The sequence below is a fragment of the Pseudorca crassidens genome, chromosome 20 (assembly GCF_039906515.1).
Source record: "Pseudorca crassidens isolate mPseCra1 chromosome 20, mPseCra1.hap1, whole genome shotgun sequence".
Lineage (NCBI taxonomy): Eukaryota > Metazoa > Chordata > Mammalia > Artiodactyla > Delphinidae > Pseudorca > Pseudorca crassidens.
In genome coordinates, this window is record NC_090315.1 from 35,876,493 (window position 1) to 35,891,532 (window position 15,040).

Sequence of the window (15,040 nt, forward strand, 5' to 3'; positions counted from 1 at the left end):
GGAGGGTGAGGCAGGGGACCAGGGGTGGCCCTGCTGGGGTCGGGCAGAGAAGGGGTGGGGAACTTACTGGCCATTCCTTCATGGTGAGAAAGGGCACCCAGCTTCCCGCACACCCTGCACGTCTAGGAAGGGTGGGATAACCAGTCCAGGCCACCCAGCCTTCCCACCCATCCGGACTGGTTCTAGGCAGCCTGAAGACCCAGCTTGGACAGGAAGAGATGAAAAACGATGCCACCGTGGATTCCAGAAGTTCCCCTCATCCGCATGCTCTGCCCAGAAGGTGAGGGGCCACCCAGGACCTGCCCTCTTCGAAGAAGCAGAAAACCTCGCCCCGGGCAGGGGGCAGACGATGCCCAGGAGTGCAGGAGACGGGCGTCGCTGCCCTCGGGTCTGAGCTTGGCTGGTGAGCCTCGCACTCCACGCCCGGCCTCTGGGCCCATCCTGTTGGGCGCCAGCCTGGGCACCCAGGACTGCGATGCTCAGCCACGCAGCAGGCCAGGCCCCCAGAGCTCCTTAGGTAGGGTCCTCCAGCCTGCTCCAGGCCCACCCTCCCCCGCAGCTGCGTGCCCCCTTCATCCCGCCCTTTCCTCTCTTTGTGTTGAAAACTGGCTGAGGAGATTAGGAAACGCTGGCCCTCGGAAGCCCCAGAGGCCACTCAGGCTCAGCTAGGAAACCGCCTGTGTGCTTCCCCCAGCCCAGGGGCCTTGGTGGGCGGCACGGGGCGGGAGGGGAGACGCTGCCTCGTCAGCCTTCCTGTGGCAGCAGCCGCGGGGCCCCACCAGGTCTGCCTCCTGCCTGAAGCCTTAGGGTCACCCAGAAGCCCAGAGGTCACCAGGCAGGAGGAGGGCAGTGTGGGGCACGGGGGACGAGAGAGGACAGGATGAAAGGCCTTCTCGCCGAGCTCTTCCGTAGCCGGAGGGGAGACTCAGCAGAGGCCTCACCTCCTCAGGAAACCGCCTGAGGAGCCTTCCAGCCCCAGCTCCCGGCTAGAAGCTCAAAGAAACCCGTTGGCTCAAGGAACAGCCCATCTCACGAGCCCAGTTTATCCTTGCTCAGGGTCCCAGGTGTGTGGAAGTTTCTGAGGCACGAGGGGTGGGGGAGCGCCTGGGCCCTCTCTCCCCCTCCCCAGCTCCAGACAGCCCGGCAGCCCCAGTGACCCCCTCCTCCCCAGGATTAAACAGAAGCCCACATCTTTAACATGGCTTGTTTTTTTAAATCAAGCTGTAACCTAAGCTCACCTTGGGCCCCTCCCAGCCCCCCATTCCCTCAGCATCTTTTGTTTCTTTATATTTTGCTAATTCCCAAGTAAAACAGGCAAGACATTACAGATAAAAAGAAGAAAAAGGTAAGTTGCCATCACTCCCCAGCCAGTGCGGACAGCTGGTGTGTTTCCTTCCAGCCTCTTTTCCTCTGCTTTTGCACAGCTTGGGGTTTTTAGAGTCCAGAACGTCCTGGGCTTCAGCCCTGGTGATACCGGTACTTAAACCTCAGTGGAGGGGATCACATGACCTACCCCACTGGCTGCTGGGAGGATGATCGGAGGACGCTGGCTGTCAAGTGCTGGCGAGTGCTCAGTGTGTGATCACGACTCCAGTCGTCTTGCGTGCTCCCTTGCTTGCATTTCACTCCCGAGACGAGCGGGGCTCAGAGAGGTGAAGTGACTTGGCCAAGGTCACACAGCCAGGAAGTGGACGATTAGAACCCAGACAGAATGACTTGCACAGCAGCCCAGCGCCCCCACCCCCACCCCCATGCTGCTGGAGAATCCAGAAGGGATGAGGAGGCCCCTGACCACCCTGGCCTTCCCTCCTCACACGTTCTACACATCGAAGACCCCAGGGCCACCAACAGAGCCTCCTTTCAGGCTGGGGCAGGGCTGAGCTGGCTGCTTCCTCCCCCTCCGACTTGGCAGAAAAGCCTTTTTGTTGTGGCCCACATAGAGGCCATTCTCCTCCGGCTCACGGGAAGAAATGCCCAGCTTCCTGCCCATCCACAGCCGCCCAGGCGGCAGTGGACTCCTTCGTGTACATCCAAGAGGAGTGGGGCTTCCTGCCCCTCCAGGTCCTCCAGTTCTGCCTCAGGGGCCCGAAGCTGCCGGACTTTGCCCCTCGATCCGTGAAACCACACAAGGGGGTTGGACACAGCCTCCTCTCAGCTTTCCTGGCGAATGCTGGGGATTCCAGGCCTCAAGGCACTCTCAGGACACAGCAGTACTGCCCTCGGCCTACTGCTCAAGTGGCCTCATGACCCACAAAGTGCTGGCAGAGCCCCTGCCAGGCTGCTTGCTCGGTCCCAAATGTCCTGGCACTTGCTTGCCTCTATGCCTTTGCTTGTGTTGTTCCCTCCTGCTGGAAAACCCTTCCCTGCATATTTTATCCTATTCAAATTGCACAGATCCTTTAAGGCACAGGTTAAGGCTTGCCTTTTCCAGATTTTCACCCTCCCTCCTCAAGATGATTGTTTCCTTCCACCCTTGGCTCACCCAGCATTTGCATCCTAACCATTCCTTGCCTCTGACTCCAGTCTGCCCATCCTAACAGGCACCCAGATGCTGAGTGTGACTCCATCACTCACAGGCTGTGTGTCCTTGGGCAAGTCACTTCACCTTTCTGAGCCCATCTGTAGAATGCGGCTAATAGCCATGCCTATTTCATTCAGCTGTGAGGCTTGATTGAGCTGATCCATGTAAACACTTAGAACAGCCCACAGCAGGCTCTCAATAGTTTGTTACTCAGATCTCTGTTTTAGGTGCAGGTACCTGATGGGCACTAAGGAGGCATACCTCCTTGCCTTCCTCTCCAGGAGTATTTGTGGGACGGGGTCAGAGGTCGACAAGCCCAAGGACAGGTGCCAGGAAGAGGGACATTCCTCTCCCACCAGCTCCCCCCCTCAGCTGCCGTGGCCGCACCCTGCCGACACTGGCGGCCCAGCCCCTCCTCACCCGCAGCGCCAGCCCTTCTTTCCAGATCTTGAGCACGAGGCCCCGGCTCAGGTTTTCTCCCCAAGTGCTCCTGTCACCTCCCACCCCTACATTTTTCACCCACCTCACTCTGCCAGAAATAGCCTCCAAACTCCCCTTCTCTTGCAGCCAGTCTAACAGGCCCCTCCTGGAAAAACTATATCATTCCCCTGCCAGCATGGATCACAGCAATAAACTGGATTCCATTAAGAAATTATTGAGTCAGTGGAAAGGGAGGGGCAGCTATACCCCAATAATTTCATCAGAAAATTACACAGCACCATCCTAAAACCTGTCGACTTCAGCTAGATTAAGGTTCCTTTATAGATGGGGACACCGAGGCCCGGACAGGGGGCTGATTTGACCACAGTCACTCACTCAGTCTTTAAACTGATGCCCAGGCAGGACTCCTCGACCCCCACCCTCTCTCACCATGCACACCACGCCACCTCCCCACCCCTCATGGGGCCTCCCTCTTCTGCACTTTGGAAGAACTGAGGGCGAGGTGGTGTGGTTAATCCAGCTTTCCTGATAAAGGGCATTTCTGTGCTTCATGAAGCACAGTCTTCAACACAGCTAGTGGAGAGATCTGCCCTCTGCAAATAGCCCCCCATTGTCCCATGAGAACAAGACCCCGCTTCCTCCCAGTCCGTGGATTCTGGTAGAGCTGGCCCTATTGCCTTGGTGGCCAGATGATCTCGTGACCCAGAATCCAGCCAATCACAACCCTAGCGCATGATCCAAGGGTGGGTAGAAAACCCAAGCCTGGCCAATCAGGGACTCCCTGCGACTTCTGGAGCCCCAAAGAGAGACAACCCCTCTGTCTGCTGGGATTGCTGAGCTCCTGGAGTGTGACTCTGGAGCTGCTGATGGGTCATCTCGCCACCACACAAAGAGAGCCTGCCTCAGAGCAGAGCCAGCAGAGGAATATAGAGCCTTGAAGATTCTGGAAGGCACCAGTTGAGCACCTGCATCCAGCTGTGCCTGAAGCTCTTTCAGTTACATGTACCAATAAACTCCTTCTATTTCTTAAGCCATTGTGTGATTATTTTGTTTGTTTGTCCTCATTGATGCCCAGGGTGCCCTGAGTTCCAAATTTGTGCTTAGCTTAACACATTCTTCTTGCAAATCTAGGACTCTTCTCAGGAAAGTGCCAAACCCCAGGACCACAAGCCACCCATCTCTTCAACACTTGAATGTTTACTGAGAATGTTTCCTGGGGTCCCTGGCACAACTCCCAGCCTCAGTAATGCTGCCTAAGACAACACAGGACACCTGAGTCTTCACAAGAGGCCCTGGGAATCACGTGGCCAAATGGTAGCAGGTGACGGGAGTGGGGAGGCTCACTTAACTGTTACATGGGCGTTTTCAGATTGCATAAGGTAACAGACAATGAGAAAGCCACAGGAAAGCCAAAGCTGTCTATAAAAATGCCATCAGTATCTACTCTGTCGCCAAACAACTTAAACAAAAATTGTTTGTTGTTTTGGCTGAGCCATGCGGCTTGCGAGATCTTAGTTCCCCGACCAGGGATCAAACCCTTGCTGGGTCTTAACCACCGACCACCAGGGAAGTCCCCAACCTTAACAATTTAAATGTAAATCCTCCAGGCTTTCCCTTATGAGTACATATTAATATATTTTATTTTCTAAAAGTAAGCTCATACCAGGCATGTTTTTTTTTTTAACCTGCCTTTTTCATTAATATAGCATGAAATTTGGATGAGCAACTTCACCTGCAGGAGACTTTCACTTTATTTGTTGCTTGAATTTTTCTGAGGATGCATTGTATGCCCATCATGATGAAATAAGTGAGTAAACAGTATATCTTTAACCACTTTCATGTCCACAGGTTGATTTCTACAAGATGCTTTTGGTGGATACATTCTGCAGATGCCCCAAAGGAGATTCTTCAACCCACGTCTGGACAGTTACAGATAATATTTTGGAAACATCCATAATTATAGCAAATAGTTTTTGAGGGCTCATAACTGCACCAGACTTTATATGCTTTACTGACATTAATCCTAATAAGAACCCCACAGGGCAGTTCTTCTATTTGTACTTCACACCAGAGGAGCCCAAGGCTCAGAGAGGTGAAGGAACTTGCTCAAGGTCACACAGCTAATCAGTGGTAGGGCCTGAACTGAAGCCGCACCTGCTCTCAATTGTTCATTTATTCAATGAACATCTACTGCTGTCAGGGGGCAGGCCAAGGATCCAGCAGGGAACTAACACAGAAACCCTCCCTCATGGGGCTCACATTCGAGGGAAATGAGCACCCCAGGCAGAGGAAGTAGCCAGTGCAAAGATCCTGAGGCTGGACAAAGCCTGACGAATGTGAGGAACAGAAAGGAGATAAGGAAGGTGAAAAGGAGAGAGAAAGAGAGCAAGGCCAGGCCACGGGGTCAGGAGTTGGATTGATTCTAAGCTTGACAAGAAGACTTTGGAGTATTTTAAGGAATGGGGGGGAGGAGGTGGGATCTATGATTTTAGAATATTTCTCTGCCTACTGTATGCTTTGCTAAACTACCTTTGCAAACATCCATGATTCTTGCCTTTAGAGAAAGTTCTAGATATGAAAACAAAGTGGAATCACCAGCCCACAGTGTTCTAAGCTTTTATTACATACTGACAAATTACCTTCCAGAAGGAGAGTAGTACCTGTTTCTACCCCTCCCGCAAGTGGCTGAGTGCCCATCCCCCGACCCCTCACACACCTGGAAAGAGATCACTTTTATCAACATGATTGGGGGAAGCAATATTGTTTTGTTGGTTTTACCTGCAGTTCTTTGATTGCTGCTGAGTTTGAACATTTTTCTTATGTTAGTTGTTAACTGTTTAGAGGATTTTTTTTAGGGGAGGGGAGGAAGGCCTGCTTATGCCCATTGCCCAGTTTTCTTTGGGAGCGTTTCTTCTCATTGATTTATGGGAACCTTTTATAGTGTGACAAAATTGACCCTTTGTCAATCAATGAGTTTTAGAGCCAGGAAGTTCCACAAATGGGTAAACTGAGGGCGGGACAAGAATGGGTACTGGCTCTCGTCCATGCTCTCAGCTCTCTGGGGCCATGCCTGTTCTGGGAAGATGTCTCTGCCAGCTGTGTTCATTGCCTAGAGAGATCCCCTCCACTCCCGCTGGCCCCTCCTGGTGTCTTTCCCTGCTCCACCCCCAACTCCCCACCAGAGCCTCTTAAGGGTTCCTGGTGGAGAGCAAAACATTCTGCAGACAATGGCTGTGTGTGCAGATGATGTCACCGATGGGGGAGTGGGTCCCAGAGAACAGAGCTTAGTTTCCTGGGCGGGTGAGGGTGAGGGAATGGTGCCCCTGTCCTCCCCTTGTCCCCAGTTACCAGGAGGGTCCACAGAATTTGATTGGGAGACAGGCTGCATACACACCCTGCCCCAGCAATCTTCCCTGGGCGATGCAGGACTGCAGGGGCATGAAACACGAAAGGGGCATCAGAGAAGAGCAGTGGGGTGAACCAGAAAAAGTCCTAGATCAGGGCTCAGAAATCCTGGGTCGGAGACCAGCTCTGTCTGAGCTACTCTTTGAGCTCTCAGCCTTTGCCATGAGATGGGGGTTGTTTCCAGAGCTGGTGCTAAGAATCGGTGAAATGATGCACTTAAAAATGTGCAAACATGAAGCTGTGCTTACTGTGGTGGCATCAGTGCTTTTGCCTGCCCAGCACCCATCCTCCCATCTCTTGGCTCCTTTAGGGAGCCATCCCTCTCCCACTCTGAGTTCATGAATTGCAGAAAGGCTGCCCCTCCCCACCCCAACTTCAGGGACAGGTGAGACCCAGGTGGAGGCAGTCCCCTATCCCCTCCTCCATCCCTACCAGGGATGGGCTATGTCCAAGTCATCTCTGGCCTTTGTTCACACATAGAACTACCTGTGTGAAAATGAGCAGCACACAAGGAAACAGAGACGCAAGACAGAAAGATGGCATTGTTTGAACCCCTGGATACAGCCAGACCCGACAGCCATCCCCCTTACTCTTGTGAGAGCCAATAAATACTCCCTTTGGTCAATTCAGTTTGAGCTGGAATTTCTGTGATTTGTAACTCAAAAAAAAATACAACCGAACACAATTGTCACTTAATTCAGTCTTTCGTCACCCAAGTCTGGGGCTCAATGAGAATAGATTTGTCTCAGGTCACATACCACTTAGCTGTAGCGTGTTAGAAGCCCAGATGCACTCCTCCCCAGCCACATTCCCCTGCTGGCCTGGTCAGGATGTACAGCCTCGTCACTCTCCCTCACTTCCTTGAGAATTCACAAGTTAACAAAAGGCTTTATAAACAAGTGATCTTGCTTGGTTTCATAAACAAATCAAGCAGAGTTTGGGTCTGCCTCTAGGGTGGCAATAGCATCCCACTGGGCCAGTCTTGTGCCTCAACTTGCACTGTAGAGTCCAGAGGTCCTGACCACACCTCTGTAAGTCACTAAAACTACATTTTGTTGGTCCTGTGTGAAGTGAATTCTGTATCCTGCCTGGGCTCGAACTAATACAGCAGGAGAGAAGCTGAAATTCCCAGATCCCTGGACATGTGTGTTGTCTATTTTAATACTTGCTTCCACGTTGCCCTTCCAGGTCGCACGACAGTTTGCCTGACTGGGCCACTGGGTAACCTTGCGGAGAGATGCGGATGTGGGGCCCATGGGTCCGGGCACCTGCCCCTGAGGCGCAGCCTTGGGTTCTGAAGCGAGCGTCCTGGCTGATGAACAGTTGTACGCTGGGGCACCCGCAGCCACCTCTGGCTGGACACATGCCCAAGAGCACATGAGGGGCCCAGGCCCTGCCAGCCACTAGCGGCCACTGCCAACTGAGACCAGCCTGGAGCGCCTTCCCCTCTCCTGTTCAGAGGCAGGACAGAAACCTGACAGGTGTGTTTTCACCAGCGTGAGAGTTTCGGCCCCTCTTTGGGGACTGTTTGTGTTTCGGGTCACGCTGTTGGTTGCCCCACCCCCTTCTTTCCTCTGCCAAAGTGACACTCCCTGGGCTGCCAGACCTCCAGGAAGCTGGCAGTTCCTGCCCTGAGCTGCCCAGTGGGAATCTCCTTTTCCTATTCCAGGCACTTCCATATCCCCTGTTACATTTCATTCTCTCATCACAGTCCAGCAAATGGGAGGTATAGCCTCTACCTTACAGACAGGGAGCTGAGGCCCAGCAAGAGAAGGCAGCTTGCCCAAGGTCACACAGCAAGTTAGGGGCTGAGAATGTGAAAACTGACCCCCAGCCCAGTATCCACTCCCTACCACCCAAACCCAAACTCAACCACCAGACAAGGATCAGGCCTGGTAGCAATCCCCCCTCTCCAGTCCGTCCATTCATTCAACAAATACTGAAACTTCCCGGGCACCAACTGCAGAGGGTTGGCCCTGGACCAAACCCCGCCCACCTCCTGTTTTGGTAAATAAAATTTTGTTGGAACACAGCCATTCCCATCCATCTGTGTATGTCTATGGCTCCCTTCTGCCACAGGCAGAGTTCAGTCAAAACAGAGACCATCTGGCCCCCAAGCTTAATATATTTACTATGGGGCCCTTTACAGAAAAAATGTGCCCAGGGCCACATTATGACTTTCTAGGTACTTCTGCACCTTCATGAACTCTTCCTTATAAAAAACTATATATATGCTTATATATATGTATGAATCCGAGTCCCCCTAAAACCAAATCCCCTTACTGAATTTATGATTAATCTCTCTATCCAAAACTCGATTCCCCTGCTGTCCCGCCTGATCTCAGTCCTATGCTAACTGAACCCTAATCAACCAGCGTCAGATGTCTAAGATTGCTGTTGTCCATAATATCGTTAACGTCCTAAAACTGCTGTTAGAGATTCATCATTAATGTACAGACTCGGGTTCTTTCTCCAGGGCAAGATGAGCTCACAGACCAGCTCCCGGCACCCGCCTCAGCCATGGACCACCTGGCTAGAGAATCGTAAGCCAGAGACATCCTGACTCCCAAAAACACGATTAAGAAATGTCACAGAAACGTCACAAGATGATGACTAATCCCAGTTCCTTTGTCCTTAACCTTTAAAACATCCTTAACTCGAAGACCAAGATGGGGTGGATCTGAGACTTGTCTCCCACTCCCTTGCTTGGTGCCCTGCAAATAAACCCTTACTTTGCTGCAGACACCGGCTGTCAGAGTTTGGCTTTCTGCACCGTGGGTACACGAGTCCTTGCTCAGTTACATACACATAAAATTATAGATATAGCTATAGATATATAATTATATTTTATGACTGCGTTGGTATAAAGACAAATATAATCCAGGCATGATTGTATTCTTTTTCTACTGTTTTAAATCAATTCCAACATTTCTATGCGCCGCTAGAACTCTTGTGGACCTCAGGCACTGCACCTGCTATGCCTCACAGAGACGTTAGCCCTGAGAGTTGGCCATAGGTGGGTCCCACACTGCTGAGAGTACAGCCCCAAAAGGAGACACCCCAGTGTTTAGCCCTCACCTTGGTCCTTACCCCAGCAGTAGAGGTTGTAGGGAGAAGTTTTGACAGCTTTGAAGGGAACCATTCAGGACTCAAAGTGATTGCATACATTTCTTAGGATGAAAAATTTTATTCCCTTTCAAATTCTTATATTTTGTATTTTTCAATTTTTAAATTACTTTTGGGGGATAAATAATAAATGCACACAGGTTGAAAAATATTTTGAATGCCCCAAATGATTTGCAAAAGAATATAATGCTCCCTTCCACTCCTGCACCCATCCCCTTCCTACCACTAGTGTGATTCCTTCCATGCAGACTGCATATTCAAGAAGAGATGTGTGCACAGTTTAATGCACATGCTGTTCCACTCCCAGCTTTTTTTTCCATCTTAAGTCTACATTTTTATGCATAAATTCACCGTCTTTGTTGAATAGCTATTTAGTATTCCACTGAATGAATATGCCACAATTAGGATGTGCAGGTATTTCCAATATTTTTCTATTACAGCATTGGAACAGAGACTACTTCTACATAGACTGGCTATGCCTGGATATTAGGCAACTTTTTTTCCTCCAAAAAAATCTCTCAGAAAAGAGGGAGTTCCCTTTACTGTATATACAAATTCCCATTACCTGATGCTTTCTGATTCCTTTATTTTAAACAAGGAAGTACTACTTGCGGAAGATACAATAGCCTGAAATGACCTCAGTGAATTCTAATTTGGGATGTTTATGGCAGACACCCAACAAAATTGGTTAGAGGGGGAAAAGGAGGCAAAGGCATTTAACACAAATGCCATAATTTTTCCTGGGGATATGACTTCACAACTGCAAATGTTAAAATAACACTGTAAACAAATCTTTTAAAGATCACTTTAGAAAGCAATGCTTTAAAATTAAGAATGTCCCTTCATCAGACACCATTAAGAAAATGAAGAGGAAGCCACAGATCAGGAAAAGATACTTGCAATCTGTATGGCCAGCAGAAGACTTGTATGCAAACTATATAAAGAACTTCTACAAAACAATAAGGAAAAAAAAGCAGATGATACAAAAGAAAAATGGATAAAAGACTCGGTCAGCACTTTATTAAAAAAGGATATCCCAATAACCAATAAACATATGAAAACATGCTTAACTTCATTAGCCATCAGGGAAATGCAAATTAAAACAACAATGCAACACTACTATCTACCCACCAGGATGGCCAGAATGAAAACAGAAGACAATACCAAGTGTTGACAAGGACGTGGAGCAATCAGAACTCTCATACCCTGCTGGTAGGAATACAAATTGTACAACTTTGGAAGACTGTTTGGCATCATCTGTGAAAGCTGGACATATGTATATTCTCTGATCCAGCAGCTTCGTTCCTAGAAATATACTTAACAAAAATGCTCGCACATATTCATGAAAAGGCATGTATAAGAAAATTCAAAGCAGTAGTACGATATTGTGATCGATAATAAAAAACATACCTTTGGGGTTTCCCTGGTGGCACAGTGGTTAAGATCCGCCTGCCAATGCAGGGGACACGGGCTCGAGCCCTGGTCCGGGAAGATCCCACATGCTGTGGAGCAACTAAGCCCGTGCGCCACAACTACTGAGTCTGCGCTCTAGAGCCCGTGAGCCACAACTACTGAGCCCGTATGCCACAACTACTAAAGCCCGCGCGCCTGGAGCCCGTGCTCCGCAACAAGAGAAGCCACCGCGATGAGAGGCCCTCGCACCGCAACAAACAGTAGCTCCCACTCGCCGCAACTAGAGAAAGCCTGCGTGCAGCAACGAAGACCCAACGCAGCCAAAAATAAATAAATAAATAAAATTTTAAAAAACAAAACAAAAAAAACATACCTTTGGTCTTCCTCTGAGTTCCTGGCACATAGCTCCTAAATTCCTTGGAATTTCCTAAGTGATGAGAGTGATAAAGGTATGTTGTTATGCTATTGAAGTGACTTTTGGAAAGCCCCTAGGTAAGGTAAGATTGGGGACAGGTTGCTAAGGGAACCAACCACATGATTGGAGGCTTGGAGTTTCAGTCCCACCCCAACTTCTGGGGAGGAAAGAGGAGCTAGTGATTAAGGTCAATCACCAATAGCCAATGATTTGATCTATCAAGCCTATGTAACGAAGCCTCCATAAAAACCCCAAAGGGTGGGGTTTGCAGAACTTCCAGGCTGGTGAACACATATAGATGCGGAGAGAGTGGTGTACTCAGAGAGGGCATAGACACTCCGAGTCCCTTCCCACATACCTTGCCCTATGCTTCACTTCCATCTGGCTGTTCCTGAGTTATATCCTTTTATAATAAGCTGGTAATCTGGAAAGTAAACTGTTTCTCTGAGCTCTGTGAGCCACTCTAGCAAATTAATTGAACCCAAGTGGGGGGTTCGTTAGAACCTCTGATCTATAGTTGGTCAGTCAAAAGCACAGGAGACAACCTGGGCTTTTGATTGGCAACTGGAAGTTGGCCAGGGGAGTGGGGTGGGTTAGGGGAGGCGTCTTGTAGGACTCGGTCCTTAACCTGTGGGATCTAATGATATCTCCAGGTAGTGTCAGAATTGAGTTGACTGCTTGGTAATGTTGAAAAACGCACATCAGAATTGGTGTCAGAATTTGTAATAGCCAAAGACTGTCAACAACAGTAGAATGGATCGATTGTGGTATATACATACAAATACTATAGAGCATTGAAAATGAACAAATTATAACAGCATGCAACGGCTTGGAAGAATCTCAGAAACATGAGCGAAGGAAGGTATACATAAAGGAGTATAGGCTGTATGATTCCATTTATATAAAATTCAAAAATAGGCAAGCTAGCCACGAGGTAGAAAAGACCTAAGTGTCCATCGACAGATGAACAGATGAACAAAATTGGTATATCCATACAATGCAATATGATTCGGCAACAACATGGATGAACCTTGAAAACACTACACTAAGTGTAATAAGCCAGACACAAAAGTGCAAAGACTGAATGATTCCATTTGTAAGAAATATCTAGAAGAGGCAAATTCATAGAAATAGGAAGTAGATTAGAGGTTACCAGGGGCTGGGGTAATGGAGAAATAAGGAGTTATTGCTTTGTGCTTAGAGTCTGGGGTGATGAAAAAGCTTTGGAAACAGATAGCAGTGATGGTCGCACAACAATGTGGGGGTAATTAATGCCACTGAATTCACACCTAAAAATGGTTTAAATGGAAGCTTTCTTCCCTCCCAGTTATATTGAGATATAGTTGACCTGCAGCGCTGTATAAGTTTAAGGTGTACAACATAATGATTTGACTTACATACATCATGAAGCAAGTACCACAGTAAGTTTAGTGAACATCCATCATATCATGTAGATACAAAATTAAAGAAATAGAAAAATGTTTTTTTCTTGCGATGAGAACTCAGGATTTACTCTCTTAATAATTTTCATCTATAACGTACAGCCGTGTTAATTATATTTATCATGTTGTACATCACATCCCTAGAACTTATTTATCTTATAATTGAAAGTTTGTACCTTTTGACCACCTTCATCCAATTCCCCTTCTCCCCACTCCCTGCTTCTGTTAACCACAAATCTGATCTCTTTTTCTATTGTTTGTTTTTGAAGTATAATTGACCTACAACACATTAGTTCCTATTATACAGCATAGTGATTCCATATTTCTATATATTTTAAAATGATCACCATGATAAATCTAGAAACCATCTGTTACCATACAAAGATATTACATAATTACTGACTATATTCCCCACACCGTACATTTCATACCCATGACTAATTTATTTTGCAACAGGAAGTTCGTACCTTTTAATCTCCCTCACCTATTTTTCTCATTGCCCCCCTCTGGCAACCACTTATTTGTTATCTGAATCTATGACTCTGTTTCTGTTTTGTTATGTTTGTTCATTTGTTTTGTTTTTTAGATTCCACATATAAGTGAAATCATACCATATTTGTCTTTGTCTGACTTATTTCACTTAGCATAATACCCTCTGGGTCCAGCCATGTTGTTGCAAAGGGCAAGGTTTCATTCTTTTTTATGGCTGAGTAATATTCCATTGTATATATACACCACATCTTCTTTATCCATTCATCTATTGATGGGCACTGAAGTTGCTTCCATATCTTGGCTATTGTAAATAATGTTGCAGTGAACATAGAGGTGCATATATCTTTTCTAATTAGTGTTTTCGTTTTCTTTGGATAAATACCCAGGAGTGGAATTGCTGGATCCTTCAGTAGTTCTATTTTTAACTTTTTGAAGAAGCTTCATAATGTTTTCCATAGTGGCTGCACCAATTTACATTCCTACTAACAGTGCATAAGTGTTCTCTTTTCTCCACATCCCTGTCAACACTTATTACTTGTTGTCTTTTTTTTTTTTTTCTTTTTCTTTTTTTGCGGTATGTGGGCTTCTCACTGTCGTGGCCTCTCCCGTTGCGGAGCACAGTCTCTGGACGCGCAAGCTCAACGGCCATGGCTCATGGGCCCAGCGGCTCGGCGGCATGTGGGATCTTCCCGGACCAGGGCATGAACCCGTGTCCCCTGCATCGGCAGGCAGACTCTCAACCACTGCGCCACCAGGGAAGCTCTACTTGTCTTTTTGATAATAGTCATTCTCACAGGTGTGAGGTGATATCTCATTGTGGTTTTGATTTGCATTTCCCTGACAATTAGTGATGTTGAGCACCTTTTCATGTGACAATGACAAAATGGTAACAGAGATGCATCAGCAGAAGTGTAATGCAAAAAGTAGAACATAATTGTTTAATGTGATAGAGGGGACAAAGCTGTATTTCTAAAGTGATGTTCTATCTAATATGTGATTTTTAAAATATATGTATAAAAATTAATACACTAAATATTTTAAGTATTTGACTATTTAACCTACATACCTAAAAGTTATAAATACAAGCTGGTCCATGAATGTGTTGTTGGTTTTTTAAAAATTATTATTATTTTTAGTTGTGGTAAAATACACATAACATAAAATTTACTGTCTTAACCATTTTCAAGTTTACAGTTAGTTCAGTGGTATTAAATACATTCACACTATTGTGCAAACATCACCACCATCCATCTCCATAACTTTTGATCTTGCAAAACTAAAATTCTGTCCCCCCAAAACAATAACTCCTCATTCTCTAGTTTCTCCCAATCACCATTTTACTCTCTGTCTCTATGATTTTGACTATTTCACGTAAAAGTGGATCATACAGTATTTGTCTTTTTGTGACTGGCTTATTTCACATAGTATAATGTCCTCAAGGTTCATCTACATTACAGCATATGTCAAATTTTCCTTCCTTTTTTCAGGCTGAATAATATTCCGTTGTATGTATAGACCACATTTCGTTCATATATCCATCCATCCATCAGTGGACACTTGGGTTTCTTCAACATTTTGCTTATTGTGAATAATGCTGCTATGATCATGGGTATACAAATACCTCTTTGAGACCCTGCTTTCAATTCTTTGTGTATATAGCTAGAAGTGAAATTGCTGGATTATATGGTAATTCTATTTTTAATATTTTGAGGAACCACCATACTGTTTTCCACAGTGGTGGCACCATTTTCTATTCCCACCAACAATGCACAAGTGTTCCAATTT